Source organism: Peromyscus eremicus, chromosome X (genome assembly GCF_949786415.1).
Source record: "Peromyscus eremicus chromosome X, PerEre_H2_v1, whole genome shotgun sequence".
In the NCBI taxonomy this organism is placed as follows: domain Eukaryota; kingdom Metazoa; phylum Chordata; class Mammalia; order Rodentia; family Cricetidae; genus Peromyscus; species Peromyscus eremicus.
The window spans coordinates 75,736,757-75,756,522 of record NC_081439.1 but is presented as its reverse complement, the minus strand read 5'-3'; the positions used below and the strand labels follow the sequence as shown (position 1 = coordinate 75,756,522).

At 38.0% G+C, this 19,766-nt stretch overlaps 1 protein-coding gene across 1 annotated transcript in view; it reads right to left on the bottom strand.

Annotated features, from left to right (window-relative positions):
• LOC131898880 (vigilin-like) overlaps positions 1-16,385 on the bottom strand; it is a 38,254-nt gene extending 21,869 nt beyond the window's left edge. Inside the window, exon 1 of the mRNA XM_059250150.1 lies at positions 16,279-16,385. The gene's annotated coding sequence lies outside the window, so the exon portion shown is untranslated. The remainder of the gene's footprint in view (positions 1-16,278) is intronic.
• Between the last annotated feature and the right edge of the window lie 3,381 nt (positions 16,386-19,766).

Sequence of the window (19,766 nt, the reverse complement as noted above, 5' to 3'; positions counted from 1 at the left end):
CACTCAGAGGCAGGAGGATCAGATTAGGCTCTGCCTCAGAAATAAGTAAGTAAGTAAGCAAACAAACAAACAAACAAATAAATAAATAAATAAATAAATACTTCAGGGAGACCAAGGTTGGATTTGAGGGAGACTTCTATGTGGTAGACTAGGAAAGATCTAGATTTTCATTCTCCTCTCCCCCATGAGGCCTGTGAACTTTTTTTTAAACCTCCCTCAGCCAGGCAGTGGTGGCACAGGCCTTTGAATCTAGCACTTGGAAGGCAGAGGCAGGAGGATCTCTGGGTTCAAGGCCACTTTGGTCTACAAAGTGAGTTCCAGGACAACCAGAGCTACATAGAGAAACCCTGTCTTGAAAAACCAAAACTCCTGTTTTGTTTTTGTTATTGTTGGTTTTTAAAACTTGAAGCAAGGTCTCATTGTGTTGGCCTGTAACTCATTATGTAGATAAGATCCAGCCCTCACCTCACAAGAAATCTTCCTGCCTCTGCCTCCTGAGTGCTGGATGTACCAGCATATCTTGTTTCTTTCTGGATTTGGAAACAAGATCTCACGGAGTGGTAGTGGCTGACCTGGCACTCTCTCTCTGTAGACCAGACTGGCTTCAAACTTGTGATCTTCCTGCCTAAATGCTGGGGCCAGAGGCATGTGCCACCCTGCCTGACTTGCTTATGAACAACTTATCTAAGCCTCGAGATTCTTTGTAAGATGGGGGTTCTGCCTCCTCGCACTGATGTGAGGTGTGAGGACTGAGGGAACACTGCAGAGTGCTTTTCAAAGGGCTGGCACGTGGTGCTCACTACATACACTTCCTGCTTGCCTCATTCTGAGATGGGGGTATCAGTGCACTACGAGGGACTTCCCAGGCCCCTCTGAAAACTTTTCCTTACTGGGGAAGGACTAATGTTATGAAAATTTCAGCCTGTGATTTTTCGGACTAAGCATTAAAGACTCCTAAGCTTTAAAAAAAAAAGAAATAAAAAACAAATTGAGTGTCCTTCACCTTACAAATAGATAATGAAAATGTGGTACATGTACACAATGGAATATTATTCAGCAGTAAAGAAAAATAAAATCATGAAACTTGCAGTAAATGGGTCATGAGTTCCCTAAACCTACATCCATATAAACTCTCCTTAATTCCCAGACCTAGCCAAAGTAGCACATTTGTGCACCAGCTCTGCCTAGATAATCACTGGAACCTAGCCTGCCTGCCTACCCATAGACAAAGTATCAGTTATACACCCAGTGTACTAATCTAACTTGGTAAATTCCCAGGACCCCGGTCCACACACACCATACTTACAGTTCTAGGCATAGCTCAGGTAGCACAGATTGTATACGAGCTTAACCAAGGAGATGCAGCAGTTTGTCGAATTTCATGTGTCGGTGTGTGTGTGTGTGTGTGTATGTCTGTGTCTGTGTGTGTATGTGTATGTGTGAGTGTGTGTATACCAATACAGTACCACAGTATCAACCAAAATAAATCAGTCTTAGAGTAGTGTTCTCCAATTAGAATTACCCAGATGAACCCTAGGACACAGAACTTAAAAGAACAATCATAAACTTCACCAAGAAATTCAAGAAGTTTAAAGAAGACACCAATGAACAGCTCAATGAACTTAAAAGAATATAGACATTAATGCCTAAGTGATCTTAAAGAAAAAATCACAGAGGTGACTAAAATGACTAAGGCTATCTAGCATTTTCAAACTGAATGCTGGGAGTTTCTACATCACTCCTTATGTTCCCCAAATTCTAGTCATCTATCCCACCTCTCTCTCTCTCTCTCTCTCTCTCTCTCTCTCTCTCTCTCTCTCTCTCTCTCTCTCTCTCTCTCTCTCTCTCTCCATCTCTCAAACCCCTGCCTGATCCCTCTTATTCCCATCCCTACCTGCCCCCAGTCCACTAGCAAAATCTATTCTATTGCCCTTTTGCAGGGAGATCCATATCTTCCCTCCTTAAACCCTCCTTGTTGCTTAGCCTTTCTGGGTCTCTGGATTGCAGCATGATTTTCCTCTACTTAGCGAATGTCCACTTATGAGTACCCAGCCAAAAAATGTGGGACCTACAATATGTCTTGCCTGCTGGGGCAATTGGGGTATAGAACTTGTGGGAGTGACCAGCCCATGACTAGTCCAACTTGAGGCCCACACCATGCCATGAAAGGAAGGTCACACCTAGCACTGCCTGGATGGCCAGGAACCAGAAGCAAGACAGCCCAGAGTCCCAGAATAGAACCAAACATGACTTGCAAGAGAAAAAAAGTCAAGGAAATGGTTCCTAATGATATTCTGTTATACTCGTTGATCTGTGCTTAGCCCAATTGTCATCAGAGGGGTGTCATCCAGCAACTAATGGGAGGAGACAAGATCAGCTGAGGAATTGGCGAAGTGCGGTTAGCTGTGGCTTGTTCTGTTTCTCTGATCTTTCAGCATTTACCTCAATATCCAGTTACTGGTTATTTCATTTATAAAACCATTTAGCAATTAGTCTACAAAGGCATACTCATATAGACATTATAAGTGTAGAGAACTTCAAATAGACAGGACCAGCAAAGAAACTCCAATGCCATACTGTAACTAAAACACTAAATAGTCAGAACAAAGAAAGAGTACTGAAAGCTACAAGAAAAATATCATTACATATAAAGGAAAATCCATCAGACAATTTCTTGTTGAAAACTTTGAAATCCAGGAGACCCTAGTAAAATGTACTTCATGTTATAAAAGTGTGAGCCTACACTGCTATGCCTAGCAAAACTATTTGTCATAATCAAATGAAAAAGAAAAATTTTCCATGTTGAAATCAAGTGAAAAAATTCATCTTCACCAAAGCAACCCTGAAGAAAATATTGAGATTATTTATACTAGAGGGGATAAGCATAGCCAAGAGACCACAGCTATTAGAAAAAGCTTTTATTGCTCAAACACAAAATAGGACTAAGTATAAAAACAGTAAATAACAACAAATAGACATACCTTAAATAACTTTAAACTTTAATAACTATAACTTGCCAATGAAACGGCACAGATTAATTGAATGGATTAGGAACAAAAGTCCATCTTTCTGTTTTCTTTTTTTATTTGCATGTTTTTATTTTATAATTTAATTTAATTTTACATATCAGCCACGGATTCCCTTGTTCTCCCCCCAGCCCACCCCCCATTACCATCTCCTCCAGAGCAAAGACTCCCCTGAGGATTGAGTTCAACCTGGTAGATTCAGTCTAGGCAGGTCCAGTCCCCTCCTCCCAGGCTGAGCCAAGTGTCCCTGTATAAGGCCCAGGTTTCAAACAGCCAACTCATGCACTGAGCACAGGACCCAGCCCCACTGCCTGGATGCCTCCCAAACAGATCAAGCTAATCAACTCTCTCACTTATCCAGAGGGCCTGATCAGAAACAAAAGTCCATCTTTCTGTTTTCTATGAGAAGCTCATCTTACCTGCAATATGAGAATCACCTTAAAGTAAAGGATGGAATAAAGTATTCCAAGCAAATGGTACCAGGTGGCAAACAGGTGTTGCTATCTTAATATATGACAAAATAAACTTCAAACTAAAACAAATCAGAAGAGATAAAGAAGGGTACTTCATTCTGATCAAGGGAACAATTACACATAAACAGGAAGACATTGCAATAGTAAACATATATGTACCAAATCCTGACACTCCCAATTTCATAAAACAAATACTAGTGGACTTCAAGACATTGATTAACTCCAGCTCAGTAACAGTAGGTGATCTCAGTACCACACTTTATACAACATACAGGTTATCTGAACAAAAAACAAACAGAGAAACACCATAATTAAATCACATCATACATCAAAAACACCTAACAGATATCTATGGAATTTCCCACCCAAATACCAAAGAATACCAAATACTTTCTATTGATCAGTTCATGGAAACTTTTCTAAAATAGGCAACATACAGGGACACAAAACAAATATAGAAAAAAAAATGAAGTAACTCTTTGTAACCTGTCTGACTACAATGCATTAAACCTTAAAATCAGAAGCAAATAAATTTCTAGTGAGTATACAAACTCATGAATATTAAACACATTACTAATGGTGAATGGGTCAAAGAAGATATCAAGAAAAAATATAAATACATTCCTTGAATTAAATGAAAATGAAAACACAACACAATGCAACCACTGGAACAGATTAAAAACATTCCTAAGAGGGAAATTTATAGCTCTAAGCATCTACAATACAAAACCATAATGAAGAACTGGAAAATGCCTCAAGAGGTAAGAGCACTAGTTTCTCTTCCAGAAGATCCAAGTTCAACACCCAGCATACACATGGCAGTCGACAACCATTTGTAACTTCAGTTCTGGGGATTTAACATCCTCTTCTGGCCTCCATGCACTAGGTATGCATTTGGTGGACATACACGCATGCAAACAAAACATCCACACACATAAAACAATAAATTTAAATTTAAAAAATCATAAAGAGGATAAATACTAACATTAATGATGCAATTCAAGAATCTGGAAAAATAAGGACAAACCAAACCCAAATCCAACAGATGACCAGAAACTACAAAAATCAGGGAATGAGAAATATCTCAGCATTTAATAGAGCTTACTGCTTTTATGGAGGACCCATTTCAGGTACTAGCACCCATAAACAGCCTACAATCAACTTGAATTCTAAATTCAAATTCAGGGGAACTGATGGCCTGTTCTGACTTCTGAAGGCTCCTGCATGCATTTGATGCACATATAACACTAAGGCTCATAAACGTAAAATTAAATTTTAAAAAAAAAGAAAATTGGAGAAGTCAATAAATAAGAACAAACAAAAATAGTACCAAAAATATCAAAGAATGTAAAAGCTAGTTCTTTAAGAAAATATATGAGATCACAGACTTTTGATCCAACTAACCAAAAGAAAGAAAGAAAGAGAGGACTCAAATTAACAGAGTCAGACATGAACAGAGAAATATTAGAACAGTTACCACAAAAATTCAGAATATTATAAGGAAATAATTTAAAAAAAACTATACTCTATTAAGTTAGAAAGCATATCAGAAATGGATGAATTTATAAATTCATTTGAACCACAGTTAAATCAAGAAGGGATTAATAACTTAAACAGACCACTAACAAATAAGGAGATCAAAACAATAGTAAAATGCCTTCTGGCTAAAAAGCCTAAAACCAGATGGCTTCACAGAAGATTTTTACCAGATTCTAAAGATCTACAACCAATAATTCATAAACTATTTTTTTAAAAATAGCAACAGATGAAAGCAGTGATAAGAGGGAAATTCATAGCACTAAATGCCCACATAAAGAAGGTGGAAAAATCTCACACTAGTGACTTAACAGCACACCTGAAAGTTCTAGAACAAGAAGAAGCAAAGTCTCCCAGGAAAAATAGATGCCAGGAAATTATCAAACTGAGAGCTGAAATCAATAAAATAGAAACAAAGAGAACAATACAAAAAATTAATGAAACAAAGAGTTGGTTCTTTGAGAAAATCAACAAGATAGACAAGCCCTTATCCAAACTAACCAAAAGACAGAGAGAGAGCATCCAAATCAACAAAATCAGAAATGAAAAGGAGGACATAACAACAGACATTGAGGAAATCCAGAGAATCATCAGGTCATGCTTCAAAAACCTCTACTCCACAAAACTGGAAAATCTAAAATAAATGGATAATTTTCTGGATAGGTACCACATACCTAAGTTAAATCAAGACCAGATAAACTATTTAAATAGTCCAATAACCCCTAACGAAATAGAAACAGTCATTAAAAGTCTCCCAAGCAAAAAAAAGCCCAGGACCAGATGGTTTCAGCACAGAATTCTACCGGATCTTCAAAGAAGAGTTAATACCCATACTCTCTAAATTCTTCCACACAATAGAAACAAAAGGAACATTACCAAACTCCTTCTATGAGGCTACAATTACCTTGATTCCTAAACCAAACAAGGATACAACAAAGAAAGAGAACTATAGACCGATCTCCCTCATGAACATTGACACAAAAATACTCAATAAAATACTGGCGAACAGACTCCAAGAACACATCAAAACAATTATCCACCATGATCAAGCAGGCTTCATCCCAGGGATGCAAGGGTGGTTCAACAAATGAAAGTCCGTCAATGTAATACACCATATAAACAAACTCAAAGAAAAAAAAAACCACATGATCATCTCACTAGATGCTGAAAAGGCATTTGACAAAATCCAACACCCCTTCATGATAAAGGTCTTGGAGCAATCAGGAATAAAGGGAACATACCTAAACATAATAAAGGCAATTTACAGCAAGCCAACAGCCAACATCAAATTAAATGGAGAGAAACTCAAAGCAATTCCAATAAAATCAGGAACAAGGCAAGGCTGTCCGCTCTCCCCATACTTATTCAATATAGTACTTGAAGTTCTAGCCAGAGCAATAAGACAACATAAGGATATTAAGGGAATACAAATTGGAAAGGAAGAAGTCAAGCTTTCGCTATTTGCAGATGACATGATAGTATACTTGAGTGACCCCAAAGACTCAACCAAGGAACTGATACAGCTTATAAACACCTTCAGCAACATAGTAGGATACAAGATCAACTCAAAAAAAAAAATCAGTAGCCCTCCTATATACAATCGATAAACAGGCTGAGAAGGAAATCAGAGATACATCACCCTTTACAATAGCCACAAATGACATAAAATACCTTGGGGTAACACTAACCAAGCAAGTGAAGGACCTATATGATAAGAACTTTAAGTCCCCGAAAAAAGAAATTGAAGAAGATGTCAGAAAATGGAAAGATCTCCCATGCTCATGGATAGGCAGGATTAACATAGTAAAAATGGCAATTTTACCAAAAGCAATCTACAGATTCAATGCAATCCCCATCAAAATACCAACACAATTCTTCACAGACCTGGAAAGAATAATACTCAACTTCATATGGAAAAAAAAAAAAAAAAAAAAAAAACAGGATAGCCAAAAGAATCCTGTACAATGAAACAACTTCTGGGGGCATCACGATCCCTGACTTCAAGCTCTACTATAGAACTACAGTAATAAAAACAGCTTGGTACTGTCATAAAAACCAACATGTGGACCAATGGAATCAAATTGAAGACCCTGACATTAATCCACACACCTATGAACATACAATTTTTGACAAAGAAGCCAAAAGTGTACAATGGAAAAAAGAAAGCATCTTCAACAAATGGTGCTGGCATAACTGGATATCAAGATGTAGAAGGCTGCAAATAGATCCATATCTATCATCGTGCACAAAACTTAAGTCCCAGTGGATCAAGGACCTCAACATAAATCCAGCTACTCTGAACCTGCTAGAAGAGAAAGTAGGAAGTAGTCTTGAACTCATTGGCATAGGAGATCACTTCCTAAATATAACACCAGTAGCACAGACACTGAGAGAAACAATCAATCAATGGGACCTCTTGAAACTGAGAAGCTTTTGTAGAGCAAAGGATACGGTCAACAAAGCAAAGTGACAGCCTACAGAATGGGAAAAGGTCTTCACCAAACCCATATCTGACAGAGGGCTGATATCCAGAATATATAAGGAACTCAAGAAATTAGACATCAAAATGCCCAACAGTCCAATTAAGAAACGGGCTATAGAACTAAACAGAGAATTCTCAACAGAGGAAACTCAAATGGCTGAAAGACATTTAAGGAATTGCTCAACATCCCTAATCATCAGAGAAATGGAAATCGAAACAACTCTGAGATACCACCTTATGCCTGTCAGAATGGCTAAGATCAAAAACACTGAAGACACTTTATGCTGGAGAGAATGTGGAGCTAGGGGAACTCTCCTCCACTGCTGGTGGGAATGCAAGCTTGTACAACCACTTTGGAAATCAATTTGGCGCTTTCTTAGAAAATTGGGAATCAATCTCCCCCAAGATCCAGCTATACCACTCTTGGGCATATACCCAAGGAATGCTCAATCATACCACAAGAGCACTTGTTCAGCTATGTTCATATCTGCATTGTTTGTAATAGCCAGAACCTGGAAACAACCTAGATGCCCTTCAACTGAAGAATGGATAAATAAAATGTGGTACATATACACAATGGAATACTACTCAGCAGAGAAAAACAATGACATCATGAGGTTTGCAGGCAAATGGATGGATCTAGAAAAAATCATCCTGAGTGAGGTAACCCAGACTCAGAAAGACAAACATGGTATGTACTCACTCATAGGAGGATACTAGATGTGGAACAAGGATGACTGGACTGCTACTCACATCACCAGGAAGGCTACCTGGAAAACAGGACCCCAAGAAAGACACAGGGATCACCCAATGACGGAGAAATGGAAGAGATCTACATGAACAGCTTGGACATGAGTGGGGGTAATGAAGGGTGAGGGTTGAGGGAAAGAGAGCTTGGGGTAGTGGGAGGTCCCAGCTGGATCAAGAACAGAGAGGGAGAACAAGGAATAGGAGACCATGGTAAATGAAGACCACATGAGAATAGGAAGAAGCAAAGTGCTAGAGAGGTCCACAGAAATCCACAAAGATACCCCCACAACAGACTGCTGGCAATGGTCGAGAGACAGCCCAAACTGACCTACTCTGGTGATTGGATGACCAAACACCCTAATTGTCGTGCTAGAAACCCCAATTAATGACTGAGGGATCTGGATGCAGAGATTCAAGGCTAGGCCCCGGGTGGAGCTCTGGGAGTCCAATCAGCAAGAAAGAGGAGGGTTTATATGAGCGAGAATTGTTGAGACCAAGGTTGGATAAAGCACAGGGACAAATTGCCAAACAAATGGAAACACATGAACTATGAACCAATGGCTGAGGGGCCCCCAACTGGATCAGGCCCTCTGAATGTGTGAGACAGTTGATTGGCTTGATCTGTTTGGGAGGCATCCAGGCAGTGGGACCGGGTCCTGTGCTCCTTGCATGAGTTGGCTGTTTGAAACCTGGGGCCTATGCAAGGTCGCTGGGCTTGGCCTGGGAGGAGGGGACTGGACCTACCTGGACTGAGTCTACCAGGTTGATCTCAGTCCTGGGGGGAGGCTTTGCCCTGGAGGAGGTGGGAATGGGGGGTGGGCTGAGGGGAAGGTGAGGGGGGCCGGAGGGGGGAGAACAAGGGAATCCATAGCTGATATGTAAAACTGAATTGTATTGTAAAATAAAATAAAAATAGTAACAGAAGGAGCACTTCGAAACTTCTTCGCTGAAGCCAATATTACTCTAATAATACTAAATCTACATAAAGACAAACCAGCAACAACAAAAACAAACACCCAAAACTCTTAAGTGCCAGTATCCCTGATGAACACAAATACAAATACTCTTAAGTAAATACTTGCAAACTGATTGCAAGTATAATCTAAAAAGATTATCCACCATGATAAAGTACATATTTCAAAATAAGTTACAAGGTATTTGTGTGGGAAAGAATTTTCTGAATAGAATTCCATTTGCTCAGTAATTAACAGCCAACAATTGACAAATGGGACCTCATAAAACTAAACATTTCCTACACAGCAGAGGAAACAATCAAGTGAAGAAACGGCCAAAGAATGAGAAAGACTATTTTCCACCTTTACATCTGATAGAGGATAAATACACAGTATATACGAAGAACACAAAAGCAAAGTTAAGAAAAATTCCAATTTAAATTGCAAATTAAAGCTAGTTTGAGATTTAGTCTTATTCCAGTCAGAATGGCTAAGATCCAAAAAACTAATGATGATGAATCCAGGAATGCATGTGAGAAAAAGGGAACACTTATTCATTGCTGTGGGAGTGAAAATTTGTATAACCACTGTGGAAATCAGTGTGGATGGTCCTCAAGAAGCTGATAATAGCCAGCCATCTTAGCACATGCCTTTATTTACATAATTCAGGAAGCAGAAGCATATTCCTGTGAGTTCATGGCCACCATGGTCAACATAACAAGTTCCAGATACACAGTTATATGGTGAAACTCTTCATCTCAAAATAATATAAAACAAAACAAAAAATACAAGATGGCAAAGTCAGTAAAGGCACCTACTGCCTAGTCTGAGGATCTGAGTTCAATTTATAGAACCCCCATATTGAAAGGAAAAAATCAGCAAGCTCTCTTATGATTTTGACATGTGAATGGTGGCACACATACCCACTCACATGCACACAAAATAATAAACATAATTTTCAAGAAATTAAAGAGACTGACTAGAGAAACTGATATTGTCTTACAGTGGAATGTTACTACAAAATTCATTGAAAACAACGTTTCCACAAAAAACCCATTAAGCTTACCAAGAGAAGTTTATGAAACAGATATTCCCACAAAATGTTACATTGTTTTAAAAAAATGAGTAAATAACATTAAAATACAAAAAGATTGCTTACATCTTTCATGCACTACATTTTTGCTAAAGTCTTCTTGGAAAATGTTCTATTATTCAACAGCAAATAAGAACACAAAGGGGAATTTATAATTAAATAAGAGAGTAAAATACCTATAACTTGTGACTCTTTCCAATTGTTTTTCCAAATCATAGCCCTCATCATTTGCACTAGTGGTGTATATCCAATAGAAATGACATTATGGGGTTAAAAAAAACTTTAGTTGGCAGGGCTTCCCCCCCCCCACAAATTCACCAATATATAAATTATTCTGTCCCTCAGGACAAAGCGACTTGTTAATTCTTCTGCTATTATCATCCTGAGATCCAGAAACAGCAATGATTGACTCCTAATGCAGAACTGAGTAAGAATAGGTAGCATTTATTAGATACCTGATGGAGTGGTTTGAATAAGATTGCCCCTCATAATTTCATATATTTGAATGCTGAGGGAGTAGCATTAGGAGGTGTGGCCTGTGGAGGTAGGTGTGGCCTTGTTGGAGAAGGTGAGGCTTCACTGATGAAAGTGTGTCACTGGCATGGGCTTAGAGGTTTCAGAAGGTCAAGCCAGGGCCAGAGGCTGCCTCTCTTCCTACTTCCTGCCTGCCTATGCAGATGTAGAACTCTCAACTCCTTTTCCAGCACCATGTCTGCCTGTGTGCTGCAATGTTTCCTGCCATGATGATAATGAACTAAACCTCTGAAATATAAGCCAGTTTCAATGAAATGTTTTCCTTTTTAGGAATTGCTGTGGTCAAGAGAAGAGTAAAAAATAAATAAAAAGAAGAAAGAAAAAAAGGAAAACTATCAGGTACAGGTGAAACAAGTAAACAAAACTTCCATCAATGAAAACTATAGCTATGAAACTTAAGAATAAGGTTAATGTAATATAGATAAGTAAAAGAAAATGAATCACATAATTAAGCTAAGAAGGTTTGTTGTTGGAATACAAAATGATACCACCAGTGTAAATAGTTCACTGATAACTTAGAGAGTAAAACATAATGTTAGCTTACAACCTAGTGATCCCAATGTAAGATGCATACCAAGAACAATTAAATATAACAAATCAGTGTAATAACCTGGCATGAAATAGTTATGAATGAAGTGACTTTATTTATAATCAACTGTGTAAATAATGTCCACTAGTGGTAAGATCATACCTGCACTGGAAGATTACTGAGTAACAGAAAGTTACATGATACATGCAAAATTATACATGAATATCAAATGAGTGAAATAAAATGAAGAATACAGACTTACAAGATAATATGGTATGATGTTCTTTCATATATGTAATACACAAAAGAATATGTATATATTTTTTTCTAGATGGTTTTGCCTATCAACTTGAGACAGTCTAGATTCACTGTAGAAGTATCATTGGTGCGATGGTCCTGATCAGTATTTCCTATGGGAATATCAGTAGATAGCTGTCTTGATTGTTAATTGATGTAGAAGGGTGAAACAATACTCTGGGCAGGTGGTCCTGGGTTGTATATGGATAGTTAGCTAATCATGTACCTGCAAGTGAGCTAACAAGCAACATTCCTTCACAGTTTCTTCCTAAGTTCCTACCTGAGATCCTGCCCTGACTCCTTTCATTAATAAACTGTTTCCCAGAAGTGTAAGCCAAATATACCCTTTTACCTCTTAAGTTGCTTTCAGTCAGAGTTCCTTATCACAGCAACAGAAATGAAACTAGAACACGCAACATCCTGGGAGATGTAAGTATCATTAGTGATGAGAGAGGGTTGACTATAAAGGAAACTAAGGTCATTTGGGAAGGTAGAGGTGAAATTTCTATACATATTGATTTTGGTGATTGTTGTATAACTCTGCATTTGTCAGAAATCATAATATTTATGGAAAACAGTGAATTATATTATTTGGTAATTAGGAGTTAAAAATAAAATTTGTAATATAAAGTAAGAAAATATTAAAAAAAAAAGAATTGCTGTAGGTCATGGCATTTTTCACAGCAATAAAATCGTAACAGAAATTGGTACCAGGGACTGGGGTATTGCTGTGATAGGCTTGACTTTGTTTCTTTTTAATGGAACAAGGACTTTGGGACTTTGGATTAGAAAAACAGTTGAATGCTGTAAACAGAGCTTAATGGGCCATATTTGTAGGAAAATGGAAAACAGTGGTGCTGAGGGTTATCTGAACTTTAGGGGCTTGGCTCAAGATGTTGCAGAGGAGAAGAATTTTAGTGTGTGGCCTAGAGACTGTTCGTGTTTTGGCAAAGAATGTGGCTGCTTTCTGCCCTTGTCCAAAAAAAATCTGCCAGAGGCTAAATCAAAGAGCTATGGATGAACAGCTTTGGCACAGGAGATTTCCAGACAGCCTAGAATTGTTGTTGAATGTATTGCTTGGTTATTAGTGGTCAGGGTTAAGCAGATCTATAATGGAAGGAAGCAAGTGAACAAGGTAAAATACAAAATATACTGTTGGAGGAGAAAGGGGGCACCAAGAAAATGTTTAAAGAAAAGCCTGATCCTACATGGACTAAAATGGATGATGTTCCTGGGGCAAGACCCCACACCCAGCTAAGCTTCAAATAAAACTCTTAAGTTTAGTCTCTCCTATACCTGGTTCTTATACAAACATTTTCCCACTTAATTCTAACAGTTCAATAAAGTCAAAGTGAGTCTTGTTACAGATGTATATTCAAGCAAAACAATATATACACAGGATGGAAAGAAGCCTTCATTAAAGATGTATACCAATTCAAATGTAAAGCATTCCCTCATTCTATCCCTTAACGTTCATTCCACTGGACATTATAGAAAATAAAAAGATAAAGCTGCATATTTCTACAAACTTCACGTATACAGATGTAATGGTGACTATAAGAGAAACTGGAAAAGAAGGAAGTAGGCAATAGATATCATAATATTCACCTAATAATTATCATATTGGCTATAGTGAAGTATATTATAGGTATGATGCATTGTCCATGGATACTAGTGATACTCTGGTATACTACAGTATGTAGTTCTTAACAAAAATATGCCATAAAGACCACCTCAGAGTTGATCAAATACTCATTTTGGATGGTAAAATTTGTTTCCTGAATTATCACATTTGGTTAAGTATTATATCACACACACACACACACACACACACACACACACACACACACACACATAAACGAAGAAGAAACTAACTCAGCTACCACTTTGGATTTTCTTGTAGGTTTAAAAACTCCCACATCCTAGATAACTACCCAGGTTATTTAAGCATGATAACCTTTAAAGGGAAAGAGCCATGTCCATTAATGAGGAATAGCCTTGGACCCATACCCCCTACTCTCCTCTCTCTGAGCACAAAAACAAACCTAGTTTCTTGAGAACTCTATTCTTTAGGAATGACTGACTAACTTTGGGGGCTTACAGTGAACACCCACTGCACCCCATATACTAGAGACATAACTTCCATTTCCACTTCATCAAAAGAAGACATGAAGGCTATGTCAACATTTTGGGGAAAGTATAGATTCTTAGAGGAAAAAATAACTTGTTTCTGGTTCTACTCCTGGAACTAGAAAATTAATCTTAATCAGCCCAGTATCATACGAGAAACTTGACTTCTTTAGCTAGAAAGAGATCAAAGTTTTAAGATATTTTTCCATACATTTTTAACTGATGTGTGTGTGTGTGTGTGTGTGTGTGTGTGTGTGTGTGTGTTTCTGTGTCTGTGTGTTTAACAGATTTAAATCCTTCCACCATGTGTGTCCTGGGAATTAGAATTCAGTTTTTCAGGCTTTGGTACAGCACCATTACCTAATGAGCTATTTCACTGGCCCAATTTTCAAATATTTTAAATGAAGATGTTTACAAAAATTTCCAAAATTGTACGTATCTTGTATGAACAGACGTTCTAGAAGTTCAGAAGCAGAGCCCTATGTTCCTAGCTGTGGATGTTTCTTTAGAGCTAATGAGCTGCTCTGCCCTTTCCGTGTCTTTGAGCTCTCCATTTTTTCACAGTCCTCACAAAGCCCTCTCACTCACTTGTCAGCCCCCTTTCAGCATTTGAGTTTGTAGCTTGTGATCCACACCAGAGCTGTTCAAAGGACCATTGAAGCAATGGATATCTTGAAAATAGGACAAAAAAGTGACTTAAAATAAAAGGGGATCAGATATCAAAATATATTCCCTGTGGTAGAAACCAGTGTTATTTTTTGTGTTCTTAAATTATAATGTAAAATACCTTTATTCCTGTGAGTTAAAAATTAAAATAAAATTGAAAACCAAAAACAAAGAATGATTGTAATCAGTATTTTCATAAACTTTTTGTTTGGTTATCTATTTGTGTGAGTGCATACATATACCACTTTTGGTGTAAAATATCACTGATACATACATTATTTAATAGTTGGCAATTTAATTAGAGCAATGTTTCTCAAACTTCAGTAGACATAAGTAAAGTCAAGTGGTCTTGGGATAAACATGCAGACTGGTGGAACAATAGTTGCTGAGCATGCTTGAGGTTAAGTTTAGTCCCCAGGACTAAGAGGAAATAATTCCTGAATCATCCAGAGATTTTTCCCAAATCAGCACAATGTCAACACTTTAGTTAGTAAGTCAGAGACAAGTCTGGTTGTTTGCATTTCTAACTAGCTTTCAGGCTTTGATTCTCAAAGCTAAGGAAAGCTGGGCTTGGTAGTTCACTCTTGAGGAGAGTTTGAGCCTGGGTTACATACAGTAATTCCCAGGGAAGACTGGCTTATAGTGTCAAACCCTGTCTCAAACAATTAAAAAAATATGAGCAGCAGGAAAAAAATAACTAAAGAAGAAGGTAAAATAAATATTCATTTGCCAGCAACTTTAGAGAGACTTCTGGAGTTGAGAAAACAAATGATTTCTGAAGTCTAAGAAATATCCACACAACAGGAAAAATAAATCACAATTCACTTCTTAACAAAAATTTTTACCTTGATATACTTGTTTCTGTTGAGAAAGGATTTTATGTGTCCTAGGCCAGCCCAGATGTCTCTATGTAGCCAAGGATGACTAGAGCTTATGATCTTCTTATCTCTATCACCCAAGTGTTAGGATAACAGGCTTGTGACAAGATGTCTGGTTTATATAGAACCAGAGACCAAATGCAGGACTTCCTGCATGCTAATCAAGCACTCTATCAAAAAAAAAAAAAAAAAAGAGGAAGTTTTCTCCCGACTTTATCCAGAATTCCAGGTAAAGCTTACACTACATGGAAACCTTTATTATAATCATTTGTTCATAAGTCTCAAAAGCAAAACAAAACACGAGGTAAAATCCATGAAAAAATTTACTACAGAGTAAATGAAGTTTAACCCTTTGGAGCTGCTCAACAGATGTGAAATGCTGGTATATTCTTTTCTGACCTTCTTCACGACTGGAAGAAGTCTAGTCTGAACTTCCCCACCTACCTATTGTGTCCTGCCTCAGCCTTCCACCCTCACCTGCATCAACAGACCACACCCACCCACACCCATACACACACACACACACACACACACACACACACACACACACACACACTTCTCCTTACCTTGTGACTGCCAGGTCTCATCCTTGGATGCACTCCAGACACTGTCAGTTAGTCACTGGCCAATTACTCTACCACCTTGACATTCAGGGATGGCCCATTTTGCAAAAAGCAGGATGCCTGACCCACCCTGAAACTTCTGTAAACATTTCTACACAAGCAGTCCCCAGTCAGAGATATGGCTGCTATGGGGTTCAGTATTTTTTATTGCAAAAAAAAGTAAACAACTAGTGAGCAGATAGTGCCCTCTCCTCTAGGAAGTGATACTCAGATTGCAAGATCCCCAAAAAATGCTGGGAATTTGGTCTTAGGCTATTTAGAGGCTTTGCCCACATACTTCTCCGCCCCAGATTGTAGTTGTGACTCACCATCACTCCCAAATCCTCAGCTTGATCCTGGGGCCTGTGGACTTCTGCTGTGCTCCAAAGATAACAGGGTCCCCATTAGGTCACCAGAATCTCACCATGGACACTACAAAGAATTTAGATTTTGTAAAGGTGCGGTCCAAGAATGCCAGCCAATCAGAGCCCAGCTTGGACCATGGAGCTTAAACTACTCATAACATCCAATCAGAGCCAATCTTGGACTATGTGCTAACGTGCTGTTCAGAGCAGCCAATCAGAACAGAGCACAGGGTGGAGCTGCACTCTGGAAGAACGAGGAGGAAAAGCGTCTGGCTAGTCCGAAAACCATAGCAACCTGGAGTCGGTGATTAGCACTTAGCTGCTTGCTGCTGCAGTTTTGTCAAACTCACACCAGTTGTTCAGAGCTTGAAAGGTAAGTCATGGTGGGCAGGGAAAGAGGAAAGAGGCCAGTTTAGAAATGTAGGTGGGCAGGAGCCAGTAAGGGGATGATCCAAACTGGAAGTCAGCCTCTCAGCCAGTGAAGGCCTTGAACAATTGTCAACTGCCGTACAGTTTTGGGATTGTGCTTTTAGCTCCTACTGCCTTCAACTGTGTGGACTTGGCATATCAGTTTCTGTCCATTCTAGTATATTTCTTGGTAAACAGGGTAAGTTCCTACTGGATCTATATAATTTGATTATTTTCATTCGGTTTGAAAAATATGTAAGGCAAAAGAAAGAAAACTATGTGCTCTACCTTTAAAATGTAAAAGAAAACGTAAGAAAAAAAGTTTTATAGTATTGGGTTTCACAGTAATATATTGACTGTGAACCAATATCCAAGTTTCAGAGGAAAAATTTCTCTAGATGGATAACAGTGGATACAAAGTCAATGTATTTGATGCCACAGACACATTCACTTTAAAATGGTTAAAGTTCTAAATTATTTTATTTTATTGTAAAAATATTGCACATTCCATTCATCCAAAAATATATACTATAGAGATGAAAATACATATCCACATAACCCTTACTGGATTATCATCTTTATTCTCAGACTGGGTCTCCATGTCATCATCATATTTACCTGATTTATTGAACATTTAATATAAGCCATACATTATTCTGAGTATTGAGTTTCTATGAATAGATTCAATTCTCTAAATGACCCTATGTAGTTAGTATCCATTAACTCTTAGACTTCTCCTGAATAACACTCTCATTCTTCCAATAATAAGTTCTCTTTTGATTTTATGTTTATCATTTATATGCAGTTCTCCTCTGCCTACACTCCTGATTTGTAATGATTAAATGTTTCTAAGTTTTCTACAATTCGATTGTTGTAGTTCTAAAAGTGACATTTATTCTTCAAACCTACAACTTCTAGAAGTATTCCCATCTTACCTATGTCTGCTTGTAGTTATAGTTCACTCACTTTAGTTGCCCTTGTAATATATTAATTATATCATATTTTCTTTTTGTATTGTGTTGTCCATGGGTGAACCAGTTATTTATTACCAAAAATATTCCACTGCCTATTCTGGTACATGTCTTTCAGAGCACACATCTATGAGTTTCTCTAGGGATATTTAGTAGTAGTATCGCTGCTGTGGTATGGACATTGTTTTACATGATGATGGCAAGTGTTACACATTGTCTTATAGAATGTGTGTAATCTACTTAATTGATGCACCCATCAGTAGTTTATAAAATTCCCTTTGGCACAACATACTGTTGATAATCAGATTTTTCACAACTTTTGTGTTTTAGTCACTTTTTGGATTAAGAGTCTTGCCTTTCTGATTTGTATTTCCCATAAGTATATCATCTTCAATATTTTTAGGTAATTCCTATTTCTACTTTAGGCAAACATCTGGTCACAGACTGCCAAGAATTCGTTTGGGTAACTTTTATTCAAGGGTAATCACCTTTAAGGATTTTCTTAGTGTTTGTGGAGAAATTTTCATAGAAACAAGAATTATACCCACTGGAAGTTGTCACCCTTATAGAAATATGTAGGTTAACCCTGATTTCTGGAAAAAATGGAAATAGTCATAGATACTTTGTGTCAGTATCTGAAAAAAGAAATGTCTGATCTGTTATGACAGAGAGGAATTCAGCACTCTGTGTGGAAACAAGACATCAACTGCAGTAGGTTTAAATAGGGAAGAAAAAAATGAGAGCAAATATCACTGAAAAGTCAAGATGTTAGATAAGTGTCATATTGCTTTCTTAGTACCATAGAAAGTTGTGAGAAACAATCAAGGATCTGAGTCTGTTTTCTTGTCTTCCTTCTTCAGGCTGGGGTTCTTTATCATCATCAACACCATTGCCTGATTTGCTGAGCATTTAGTCTGAGCCAGACACTTTTCTGAGTGTTGAGTTTTATTAGCTCATTCAGTGCTCTAAATGACCTTTTATGGTTAGCACTCTAATCCCACTGTATATCTATAGATTTTAAGGAGTATCTCCATCATCAGCAACTAAAATGGTACCTGCTTTGCATCCCTGGGTTCTTGAACAGGGCCTACATCTGGATACTATGGCAACTCTCAAGTATGAATTCCATTATTCAATGAGAAAACCTAGCTTTTTGCCAGTGTCTCCCTACTCTTGTTAAAATAAATAAATAAAATCAGAACTTGCATATGTGGTGAGAGTAAGGAAGAAAAATAGCTATGATTTAAGGAATTATCTCTCATAATATATTCTGGCCTGTTCAAAGTATGATTCTATGCCAGATACACCCAGCAGGCTAGAACTTTAGGAAGTGTTTCTGTATGGCAGGCTTGACCACAGTGCTTTCTGAGGAGACCTGAGTCTTTACACTTATTGCTCATAATCAACTGTCAGTTGATTAAATGAGGCTCTCTAACATTATGAAAAGTGTACCTGTTTTAGTCAGTGTATTCATTAAAACATTACAGCTGAAAAACACCCGTATTGCAATTTGTTTACTGGTGTTCAGGCAAAGAGCTGGGGACTGTAACCTATTCAAGTTTATACAACACAAATCATTGCACTGCTTAAAACCAATCCCTGTGGCAAAGGAAATGGAGCATACTCCTTAACATATGGAAAGCACATAGATTGCCACTGGCACTGTGGTGGTGAGTGAGTTGGGGGGTGGGAATTAGGAAAGGGGGAAATCTGAACCATCTATCTCCAGTTCTGGGACATTCCTTTATAAGAGATAGGGAGAAGTTTCATGAAAGGGGTGGACATTTCTGGCGCTGATTTTCTTTGGTGACTGTACTTTCTGTTTTTTGGAGAGGGCTTGTACAAGCCTTAAATTGGTCAGGACAGCCGAAGGGAAAGTTTTTCTTAGTTTCTGGGTCCTTGAGTTAATCACAATTTGTAGTCACATACATGTGGCCCCATCTTCTTGCCTAATTTCTCCCAGAGGGACTTGATTCCCATTACCCTTGGGAATACAAGAGATAAACATTCTTATCTTTGATAACTGCTTCCAACTGGGAGGCTGCTGTAATCCCCCTCTCTCTTGGAGATTGT